The following is a 12,528-nucleotide window of genomic DNA, read 5'->3' on the forward strand; positions in this document are numbered from 1 at the left end:
AGAGAGAGAGAGAGAGAGAGAGAGAGAGACTGTTTATTGGTTGTGCTTTGCTATAATACAAATGATATTAAAAAAGAAAGTCCTTACTCTCTATGCCCGTTTTTCAGTTGCCTTTATGGTTGGTGATGAGACTCTAAACAGAAAAGGTCTGCTTTTCCACTTGTAGAACAGGGACATTTCACCTCTGCTCACTGATATGTTCTATAGTTATGAAGAGTTACTTATAAGCTAAAGATTAACTTTTGGGTTAGATTTTTAAGCCTGCTTCTCTATCATGCCACAGTCCAAGCAGGCTACCCAAATAACTACCACATCAAGACATAAGAAATTTTCCCATTTCTTTCCTCCTCCTTTTCTCACTGGCCATTCTGTAGAAATACTTGTTTCAGGCAGTAATCTTAGCATCAGAAAGCACTTGAGTTTTGYTGAAAGGTGTTACTGTTTTATAACATTTTTTTTAGAGGACTAATAGAAAAGAGGGGACTTTTGTTTGTTGTTTTGAATTGAAAATTGTCAAAGAAAAGTATTAAGCTTCTTTTAAGGAGAAAGGTTTCTCCCAGTAATATTTTGCTCTTTGACCACGGAGGAAAAATAAGTCACTATTTAGCTAAGAAAACTGAGCTTGATTACTCATTAGTTTGTAATCAGACCAACATTGGTATGAAACGACCCCCCCTTTTTTTTTTTTTCCTGGTCTTTCCATAGCCTGAAAGGATAATAAGAACAAACTATAGGAGGCAGAGGTGCACTCGCACATATGGCCCAGCTACTGATTAGTGGGCTAGCATTTTATCTGTGCTTTGTACCCACCCAGATGTCGATGGTTTACTGAAAAGAGGAATCTGCCTCATCATCCCTGTGCTGCCAATTCTTCCTTACAAGAGGGCCTCTGAAATTATAGTATGTTTCTGATTTTGGGAGCTTGTGCTTGCATACAAGTTTCTACCCTTAGAGTTCTCTGTTTAGAGAGAACTGCTATCCATATGATTAGATTCAGTAAACATTCTGTATTAACAAATATCAGTCTTAACAGGAAGACCAAGGTCCTGTCTCAGGGTCTTACAAAGACATTTTCTTCTTTAAGTACTTGTTCTTCATTTGATTAATATATAAAAACTTATTTGCACATGAATTGCAAAAGCTTAGGAGAAAATGTTTATTTGCCCCTCCTTTTTTTTATTTACAAAAAAGTGGAGTTACTCCTGAATTACAATAGTAGGAGTGAGATTTGAAATAGGTCTACTAAATTTATAGTCATTTAATTATTTGCAGATTTTTCATTTTATACTACTGAGAAACTATAATATTGTAAAATTWAAAAAGTGACGATTACTTTATAGCTTATTATTTCATTGCTAATTGCTCTTTAGTTTACAGCCTATAACTTGGAGCAAGGTTTAGAGTCCATAGTGTTAGAGATTTATGGCTTTATGATCATTATTCTATTTATGGAGTATCATAAACACTACAAGTGTTGTTTAGAACCCTTTTTAAATGCAGGCAGTTTTATTTCCATAATAAAAAGACCCTTTTGATGGTAGCTTATTAACTGCGAGAAAGCCTAACTTATAAGGAAAGATTAAAGAACTCAGCTAGACTAGTTTGGCTAAGTGCTGAAGTAGACACCTCCTCTCTGGCATACAGTGTTTAAGCAGAAGGAAATAAATAACTACAGGAAAAGAAGAGAGGAACTGAAACAAAGATAGAGAAAAGGAGCATCAATGTCTTTGTCTCTCTTAGCCTTTGAAAGTGTAAACTACCCAGGGCAGATATCATGTTTTTATTGCTACCTTAGAGTAGCAGCCTCACTTGGATATGAATTGTGGATAAAATAAGAGTAACTTTATTTCAATGGCACTATAGCAGAGCTTAACATGCAGTAATTAATACTATAATTACTTCAGATACTTTTAAAAGTTTGAATGAGCAAGTATGCAAGAAATACACTGTTGTCAGTAGTACCTCTTTCACCRGCAAATGATACAACTGTTTTCAATTCTACCTGTCACTCTAAGCAATTACCTCCAGCTCCAACCAGCTATGTTTCATTCCTTGAAGGTGTATTTCAGGAGAAAGGGAATGATATCGTAGTGTTGTAATCACAGTGATACAAGGTTATTGTTGTGGCCTACTGTTATATATTTTTCCAAGAGCAAGACTGTAAATCCATTTTCTTTAATGATTAAGCAAAAGTATTTTCAGATATTAATCACACTAAAGTGATGGCAAGACATTATTCTAATCTCAATATCCTTCAGAGAGCTTTCCTGAGCCAAGTAATGACAGCATTCCCTTAAGGGTAATTAATACTCTTCGTGTAGGTGAGATTTTTGTCCAATAGATAACTCACACTCATACCCAGACAGCAGTGATAGAGCTAGAGTCTGAGATTGGCTCTGAGATGCGGGGTTAGGATTATAACGCCTGCGCAGTACTCCACACTGCCTCCTCCCAGAAGGAAACTCTCTTTGGGGTACACGAAATCTCAGAGGCAGGACACGAGTTAACCGAGGTGGCGTGCAGCAGGTCACCCTGCTTCCCCCTCAAGGCACTCACCTGGCATGCCAGAAAGCTGGTTCAACTTGCGACTTCGCCAGCTCTGCAGCTTGGCTCCTGTTGCAGCAGCCATCGTTGGCAAAGGGCAGGTGGAATGGTCCAAACACAGCTCCAGGCGATTTCGGACTTCTCACAAACCCACATCAGCCTGCTGCAGCTTTTGTTTTGCACTTACTCGCCTGACTACATTGCAATTCTTTTGTTATTTCCTGCAGGCAAAAACAAAGTCAATGGTACAGCTTTATCTCAACCCAGGACATGTAGTTACAGAGATTTACCATTGTGAAACACTGAAAATTCAGATGTAGCAGTTTTTTCACATCTACACTACCTCTGTCCTTTATTATGTCCCTTTATCAGAATACAAACAAACTTTTTGTTTAGCAGTTTTTCACATTTCTTGTGCCACAGGTCAATATCCTAGTCTACAGAAAAGCACATAGAGGGGAAAAAAAGTCCTTCTGTATGTCCTTTCACTTTGCTACTACTTCCCCTACCCCCACTAATGCTATCAAGGTTAGGAAGGGTTTTTTTTGTTTTCACCCTGATACATATGGGAAAAGAGTTGAAGAAGCAGATTTTTGTAGCAAAAACCTGAGAAGCACATGTTACAGCTTATGCAGCTATAACTTACAATTCAGAGCAAGAAAACAGAGATTGAAGATGATGACAATAAAATGCACTCACTTTTCCTGTCACATTTAGAGGGGTACAAATACATTTTATAACATCAGCATTTTATAATGTATTCTACTTATGCTACGTTTGCTTTCACTTGTCTGATCATTCACTATCGGGTAAAGAAAATGTTACTATTAAATGAATTACTAGAGGCAGAACACACTGCCATTTCTGAAGCAGTAATTAGACGAATCACAAGGCTGGTAGTGGTTCATATATTACAAGCAATCCCACATATGAAGAATCTTAAACTCTGCTCAAGAGAAAGGTACAAACAACCACCACGTTCTGCAGCCCAAGCTGCAGCTTTACCTCCTCCATTTTCACAGGTCCTACATTATTTTGCACCAAACAGCCTTCGGAGCCACCTGATTTAGATGCAGACCCGTGCGTTCAGGTAAGTCTCATATCATCTCAGAGTCACTTAAATCCCAGTGAGCAGCTCATTTAAATAGTTACCCTTACACAGGTACTAGAAAAGCTGGAACATCTGTGTTTTAGGAGGAAAAGAAACTACTGTTATTTCTTTGGCCACGGTCTGGAGCACGGTGGACTTAAGGAGACTCTAGGTCTAAGCTGTCCATTTAGTATCTTATGGAGGTGATTTCAGGTGAACACAACAGGGACTCACAGATTTTTCAAAGGTGTACAGGATTCCCACTCACATACAAACATACCTTTTAATTACCTCAACTGACTCTTTCTTAGCTGGGAAGGGAGAAAATGCTCTACTAAGATATTAGAAAGATAAGGCAATGCAAGTAGCAGAGACTTTAGGTGAATTACCCAAAAAGAGAGGGGAAAAAAGAATAGAGTGCTTTTTTCTCATACTCTTTTTTTTTTTTTTTTTAGCACAAAAATCCCTCGCATCAGTCTGAAGTAATGTGTGACTGATTCCTTTTGAATTATCTCAGCACGGTGTCACTTTCCTGGAGATTTCATTCATCCTTGTGACTAATAATTGGGCCTTAAACCAGATAACAGGCTTACCGGGATCAAGCTCTCCAATTCAGAGCACCATGAAAACATATAGAGTGTTTTTTCTTTAAACTGAAAGATAAATAGATAATATCCAGGTGATGTGTCACTTTAAATACTTAAAATACTGAAATATTGGGTTGGCAGTTTTTTCTTTTTCTGGGATTTGGTGTATTCCTTTGATGATAAAAGTCACGGTTTCCTCAGCAATCTTGAAAAACTGATACATTGAACACTGATACTCCGAACATTAATAAATATGAAAAATGACTGACAGACCAACCTTGCAAATTTAGGCATCATTTGCCAATATAATTCAGTCTTACCTGACCTAACCCGTTGTCCTAGTCACAAACTACAAGAGGCTTTTATATCCATTTTGTTAATTTGTTAGTTTTGAGATATAAAATGATTTAGTGCTGGAAAGCAGCAGGGATAGACACATTAATGTATAATCAACACAGGTAAAAATATTTAGAACAGGTTAACTACAATCTATTTTTTTTGCATTAAATTCTTATCCAAAATGTGTGAAATTAAGATTTGTTACCTTGCTTCTATTACAAAGCAGTAAGTTTCTGAACAGTTATTTCAGTTTGAAATCACCGTATCTTTTACTTTTGATTTAGGTCCAAACATAAGGTTTCAGACTCATAGACCACTGTCATTTTATCACCACAAATTGTTACGTTCAATAATTGAAACAGACTAATAAGCAATGTAGGTGAATTCTTTGAAATTTTTTTTGATGGACACAGATTCTTATTCAAACTGAACAGCAAACAGGTGCACATATCTAAATTTATGAACAGATTATTATATTCTGTACTGATGTATTTTGTATGGATATAAATAGATGAAAAGATTATTCTGTTGTAGACTTCCTGTGATATGGGAAAAAGCTAACCTTTTACTCCAGATCCCTTCTCTTTAATTTTAGTGCTAAGGAAATTATTTCTGGAATCTCTCTTCTACATCCTTAAAGACTTCTGATCTGTTAATGGCAATGATTGTGTCACTAAAACTTTCTTCCATATAAATCAAATTATTATAAGGAGCTAGAGGAATATATATTACTGAGACTCTTGCAGCTCCCTCTAATGAGGTCAGAGAAGCTGAACTTGTTTTACATTTGGAAGAGATAATGCTAATCAGCTGTTACTGAGCACAGCTCCAAGGTGACCGCTGCACCCTAGTAAATCTGTGTCATATTTGCCCAAAGACAGATGTGGAACTACAACACATACTCTTAATGAAATGTATCATCTTTATTATTTATACTTCATGCTGATAACCCAATTACTTGTCATATCACACAGGAACACTTTCACAGAGGGAATGGGCAATGTTATACAGCATAGTTTTCCATTATTTTTACACTCAACCTGTCTGATGCTCTGGTTTTCCACGGTTCCTTTCAAGGGAAAAAAGGCTCAGATGTGTTTGATATTTTTGAGGGTATTTCTATTTTAAACTAATCAGTGCACGAAGTCATCTGCAGTTAAAAATAGTTTTTTATTCTCCCATTCCTCAAAAATCTTTTCCTCAACAAAACTTTTTAACTTTTTTTTTTTTTTTTWWAAAAAAAAGGATTCTAGATTGGTCTCTTAATGTATTAAAACTTATCTGAACGTGCCAGCAACTCCAAGATGTGGGCAAAGCTTCCAAAATAATATGCAGCTCTGTAAGCTCACAAATGTTTATAAACAACCAAATTTAATTAAAAGTCATTTCCAGACCAGTGCAAATAAATGTTAGCAGACTAAGGCCTCAGAGCTAATCAATGCCAGCAGCCTTATTCTAGGCATATGTATTTATACATTGACCTGTACCGTTTGCATGAAGTCTGTGTATTGTATTTCTGAAACCCGCTCTTACCCAGTCTACTGCAATTCTCTCCTTCTCCCCTCTCCTTTCAGCTTACCTGCATTCAAAACTCTTTACTTACATCTGTATATTAAAATCCTGTTCCCAGACAATTGGCTATTGGTATATACATGTCCTAGACCTCTACATGCAGATGACAAATTTCCCCCTTCTTGACTGGTATTTTTGAATCCACCTGGTCAGAATTAAAACTGCCTTAAAACAATCACAAACATCACTGTGCCTTCTTGCATGAAAGTTCTAGGATGTGGTTGACAATGCATTGCATTTCTGAAATACGAACACAAATTTCAAAGCTGTATAGAAACATACTTTTTATTCTCACTGCCTGACAACTGATTCCTGAAAATGACAACATGCAGCCTATACTGCATTTTGAATTTATGTCGTATTCTTATAACTTTGAATTTGAGTCCTCTAGCTTAGTATTCAACAGATGCAATAGAAAATCCTAGAGATAATCCTGAAATCATTTCTGAATGAAAACCTTACTTTTCGTTTTTGTTTTTTAGCTCCTGGCATTGCTCCAATTGAAAAAATACATACCAGGAGACTTACAGAAACAGATGTTGTTCTGTCATAATTTTTATGGATTGTTATCCACTCATATAGCCAAAAAAGGATAAAAATTAATGGACAGGAATTTGAGGAAAAAAGTTACCTTTTTTTCCCCCTCTACTTAATGTTATTAAACTGCTCTGACAGCTTCCAGAACTGGGAACTTTTGCAGTGGTAGTTTCAGAGTAAAGGTGAAATGAGTTGAGGAGCATTACCTACTGGTATTTCCACTTTACCATTGAAAGAACCAGAGTCTCAATAAAAAATAATAAAAAAAAAGGGACTTGACCCAGTTGAGGCATACCTATCAAGTATATTATAAAGCAAGAGCTGGGTCATATTCATAGGAATTTCCATAATGACTGCTGTGTAGGATTAGCTCCACTATTGCAAATGATTGAAAAAAAGGCAGGAGAAGAGCAGCAACAGAGAACAAGGGAGGCAACAAAGGCCAAAAATACTGGGTTCTGAATGTACTGGTAAAACTCCAAGAGACAAAAGAAACAAAAATTCAGGCATTGGAAAGGTTTCCTGTGTGTGATTTTGTTTTCTTGTTTTATTAGTGAGGTAATAGGATCTAACACACATGGCTAGGAATCAAGCAAAAATTATACTTCAAATAAGGCCAGTCTAATCTCTGAAATCAAGAAAAGCATCGGATACAAAGGACAGCAAGGAGATGCACAGTTCAGATACCAAAGTGCTGCATGCAGCAACAGAACTGTTTAGTAGTCCCAAGTCTCGGTTAGGGTACAGGTTAAACTGAACACACGCTAGCATGAAATACAGATGACACTAACATGGCAAAATAAAGCTGAGAGAGGTTTTTACAGCCTCAGCAGCTTGAAAAGAAAATACTGTAAAACAGTTGTAGTAAAACCAGTGTTGAACAAATACTTCAGTCATCACTCACTGAATGCTTTAGATTCCTGCAATTGCCACATTTTGTTGCTATTTTCCACAGAATAAAAGAAAAACCCTTAAGAAGCCTTTTACTAACAATATAGGAAGACACTCCAGGTTGCTTTAATGCCAACTCCAAGGTTTAATCAAACTTCAGTCAACTTCCTAGTCTACCTGTTTGTTTCTGTAAAAGGCTCTTACTTCACATCAACTGAGGACTGCTACCACTCCAGAGCTGGGCCAGGGATTAAGGAACCACTTCTAGCCTACTCACCAGCTGGTTCATTAAAGAAGGTGGGCAAGGGAACCCCTGCACTGAAWGCAGAGAGGTGTTCTGGCTTAATAACAAGAGAAAGTGCAAACAGACCACGTCAACTAAGGTGCAACTTTATAATTCACCTACAGATTACATCAGATTAACCTAGTATCTATAACAAACAAAGCAAGGTAAGCAAGAGTCAATCAAATCTTATGCACCTCCCTACAGGAGCTTCTGTTCTTTGCTGGCATTAGAGGTCWGGACCTTCTTGTCTCTACCCCCTTGGCCACTCCTATAAGCCCTCCATCACTCTGCAGAACTAATTTCTTCCATTCCCACAGGGCTTTGTCCARTTTGTTACACAGAGCTCACCCTCAGCTTGCATTTCCTTCTCACATGAAGACCTCCTCRTGTGGTCTTCAAAATGCCTCAGTCTAGTTTGTCATCATGAAGTTCAGTTTGATGCAAGGAAGGCTTGCTTTGGTTATAGGGTCAGTTTTAACTCAGTACCAGAAACTCCAAGAGCCACATGGACATTTAGTTGGTGAGGTAGGAACTATCTGGAAAACAATCTCCACTGCTTCTGTAAAGCCTATTTGTCACTTTTGCTGCAAAAATTTCTAGGAATATCCACATATCAACTGGCCAGCAATCTTTTGCTCGCCTTTCTCCATTTCCCCTTCAGCATTTTGCTGAAGTGCTGGAGGTTGATGGGAGGAAGCACSTTGCTCTGTCAGGGCAAGCCTGCACTAAGAGTAAGTGAACTAACAATACACTAAAACACAGCTGCTAAAGAAAAAGAGGAAGATGTCAACTCATTACTAATATAGCAGGACAGTCTAACACACTATCAAGGCATTTTCAAGATAAACATACACTATACAGCATTCTTGTTTGCCAAGGTTGTTTGCAGAAGAATCATTTTATAGGTTTTATTGAAATCATGGCATTTCAGAATTGTCTCTGCTAGCATTTAAAATAATCCAAGACTATTTTTTTTCAAGCCCCTACAAAACAATCCAAGACAGCATTTCTTCTCAAATCTCCTACCTTGACCATACTATTCATTACATAGACGTTCAGTCCATTAAGCAGCTTAGAAACCGAAAATTAATTTCCTCATATATCTTAACAGATACCTTAAAATTCAGGAATTGGCTATGATTTTGCGTATGTTAATAGTTCAATTGCAATTTCATTTACTTTGTCCAAAAGAGCAGGAAAATATAGTCCTCCTAAGATTCACACTGACATCTCAAGACATCTCATATCATATATGAAACAACAGCCTCCACAGGAGCCTTCAGATGCTCTTCATACACACTTCCTACGAACTGTTTGCTTTTATTAAGCCCAGTCATTCAGTGAAAACTAGCAGATTGGGGTTGACCACTGTAAGGCATGCATGTATTCACAAGAAACAGTTAACATAGAAGAGATGACTATACAAAGCCTATTACCTAATAATTGAACACATTTATCTTCCAAGTAATTGGCACTTCTGTGCTGTAGGTCAAATTTGTTACTCTASACTACAACTATATAGTTACTTTCAAAATTATGTTGCAGGAATTAACTTTACTTTTCATGAATAGACCACACGTCTAAAGATGCAATAGGTCACGATTCAAAAGCAACACATACAGAACAGCCACTATTCCAAAGGAGAGCGTAGCACATTAACAACGACAAAAGAAGCTGTTCAAATGCATTTGGTATCCCATTTTTCAGCATAAAGGGCAGAAATATAAGAGCTACATGTGCTATCTCCTTGATTAAGGACACGAGTGTGGCCAGACAGGACGATGACACCACGTAGCAGAATCAGCTCAAACATTTCATTGGCGTGCATTTTAAACAGTCTGCAAGAAACCTCAGAATCTCTAGGGGTATGCAAAATCAATAGAAAACTTAATATTTAAAAGTCATAGAAAAAATACATTAGCATTCAGAGTTTGTCATAACCTAACATGATGATGTAGAACAGTATAATCAAGCTAGCAATAGACTGGAATTAAAACTATCCACTACTGAGACTTTCTGTATAGCCTAAGCAGATTCTCTGAAGAGTGATTTAAATCCTCTGCACAAGTTTATTAATGATTAGAAAGGTGATTTGTTCAGGCTGGCTCCTAGCAATATAAAAGCATATTTAACGGATGAATCTGTTCTATTTTAATTGAGTGCAATCAGATGACACTGAAAAAAATGTAACATTTTTAAGGTAACGCTTTGAAAGAAAAAAATGAGCAAGCTCACGTTCTTTATCTAGATCAGCCTACATTATCTCTATTCTTTACTTTGCCTCAAGGTCAAGATCACAAGTTCTTGAAGCTTGAAGTGACAGTYCTGAAGTTCTTGAAGTGACAGTCCATCATGTAGCCTTATGGAAAAATAAGTTTTAATTTAGTTGTCAGTACCTCAGAACTCATTATGCTACACCAAAGTCTCTTTTTACAATTTAAACAGTTTCAAATTAAGAATCATTATGCTTGATAAGCCTAAAATAGCAAGTTTTAATTTTACCACATTTACTTTGTGGTAAAATTCCCACATAGTAGAAATTTGGAAGCATTGTCTCCTTGTAGGAGAAAAAGGGAGGAAGAACATGACATTTGAAAAAGCAGTTAGGGTTTATTCATTTAGGGATAATAGCTCAGAACAACTCCAGCTGTTCTTATGAGTGCATGTTCTATATCAAGTTGCACTTCATGTTTTTTAGCAAAATCCATGACAACCTAGTGAGCAACAAAATACAACCAGCCAGAAGTCTGCACACTCTATTTGGCAGTAGCTTCACCATGTGGACAAGTCCCAAACCTCCTTCTAGTAACTAAAACATGTATTGCAAACCTTCCTCCATTCTTCAGCTGCGAGAACCCAAGAGGGCAAGCTCTCTAGACCCGTTAACCCCAGCACGCTATTGACCATGGTATTTCCTGATTAGCAATTAACAATCAGGTTGGTGCAGCACATTAGGAAGCAGGGCAGGAAGAACGCGCTTTGCTTTTATAGCATACAGATATCCCATTTGCTGTCAGTTGCCTATTTATGTATTTTCATTTATTCTTTGCAACTAATTCCACTGGTTCCCAGTTTTTCCTCTAGAAAACTGCTGCTGACTTATAAATTATTTAATCCAGTGAAAGAAAATTATAGGTTAGAATGCAGAAGCCTTCACACTGTAACAAGTTTATCTGGAAGGAAATCTGGACAAGGAAAGTGAAATCGTCTTGGAGGTGAGAAGGTACCAATGGTGATCCAAGATCAGTGGGCAGTGAGCTGGGTTCCTACCCCTAGAGGTAGGAATTGAGGAAAAAAACAACTCTGTAACCAAAGAAAGCCCTCCTTGCATCAAACCGAACTTCATGATGACAACCCCTAAGTTAATCCATAACAGCCAAGTAGAAAACAAGTGAAATCTGGAGAAGACGACAGGAAAAAAAAAAAAAGACAAGACACACAAAACTCACAAATAAGTGCCTTGAAGCAGAAGTCTAAACATTATATAAGCCTAAGCTAAGTAGACACATTGGTACACCTTCCACATCCAACCAAGACCCAGACACTTACGTTAAAGGAGTACACAACCACATTCTTTCTGATAGGCCTACATTTATTAATACAGAGCTGTTATTTCTCTGCTCAACAGTGGAGATTTTATCTGCTCACTTTTGAAGTTGCTTCAAGCATAACATTATACCAGAGCAGCAATGACGGTTGTACACAAAGATCATGAGGAAGAAACTGCAAGCTAGCAAGAACATTTTTAACTACCAACTCATAGAAGTTACTAAGCACAAAAATACACAACATAGTTACGAGGCTAATCAAAAACAGCTAACGATCAGTCTCATGTCCTTCTTGGTGGTACTTCCCCCTAGCTAGAGATGTGGTTTGGCAGTCACTTGGGAATCCTTAACAAGCGTCTATTAAGGGCTATCAACATGCAACATCATATCTCTTATCATTAACTGGGATTGGCCCACTTCTCAGTAAACCATAACACAAAACAATGTCATGAAGTTCTTCGCAAAAAATATGAAGCAGTCTTCATACACTCAAGCAGATGGTGCTGTGATGTTCTTCATTTCACTGATCCATTGCTTTTTGTTTACCTAGTTCACATAAGTTCACATCAAATGTGTGCCACCTCTGTGCTCTGTGAGAAGGCTGCTATTCAAACTTTGGCTATTGTGAATTTAAGCAAACTTACTCATACAATGCACAAGCATTCAAAGCAATAACAAACCAGATCTCAGCAATGGATATTAGTTTTTCCAAGAGTCTTCAGAGTATTTGAAGCAGGCAGACTAGCAAAGTATGCTGGCTGAGCCAAGTAACACTGCTTTTGTGATCCCCTTTGGCAGTGACAGGAAGGGGTACAGCTAATCTGAGTTTTACTACAGCAAAGTAACAAATAGACAAAAAGGGACACTCCTTCCAAGATTAACACAACTACACATTTGAGGCTTAACTGAGTTTCATATAGGCCTCATTACTTCAGCAGTTTACTTTCAAGTGGTGAGGCTAGGCCCTTTCACTTTACTCTGACCAAAATCTCATTCTAATCCCCTTTTGCTTTCTGGCAGTTGCCACAGATAAATACTTCTGCTGCTAAACTAGTTGGATCTGCTTTCCAGCTTCTTCTATAAACCCCTATGACACTTTGTTTTGGACATGCTTTGCAACCATACTGCTGTATT

At 37.4% G+C, this 12,528-nt stretch overlaps 1 protein-coding gene across 2 annotated transcripts in view; it reads right to left on the bottom strand.

Annotated features, from left to right (window-relative positions):
* The window catches only part of CNDP1 (carnosine dipeptidase 1), a 21,174-nt gene extending 18,412 nt beyond the window's left edge, over positions 1-2,762 (bottom strand). For both annotated transcript variants that reach the window (XM_085323783.1, XM_085323785.1), the window contains exon 1: positions 2,557-2,762. The gene's annotated coding sequence lies outside the window, so the exon portion shown is untranslated. The remainder of the gene's footprint in view (positions 1-2,556) is intronic.
* Positions 2,763-12,528: the final 9,766 nt, after the last annotated feature.

This window comes from Rhea americana, unplaced genomic scaffold, assembly GCF_003343005.1.
Source record: "Rhea americana isolate MKP2758 unplaced genomic scaffold, rheAme1 scaffold_87, whole genome shotgun sequence".
In the NCBI taxonomy this organism is placed as follows: Eukaryota; Metazoa; Chordata; class Aves; order Rheiformes; family Rheidae; genus Rhea; species Rhea americana.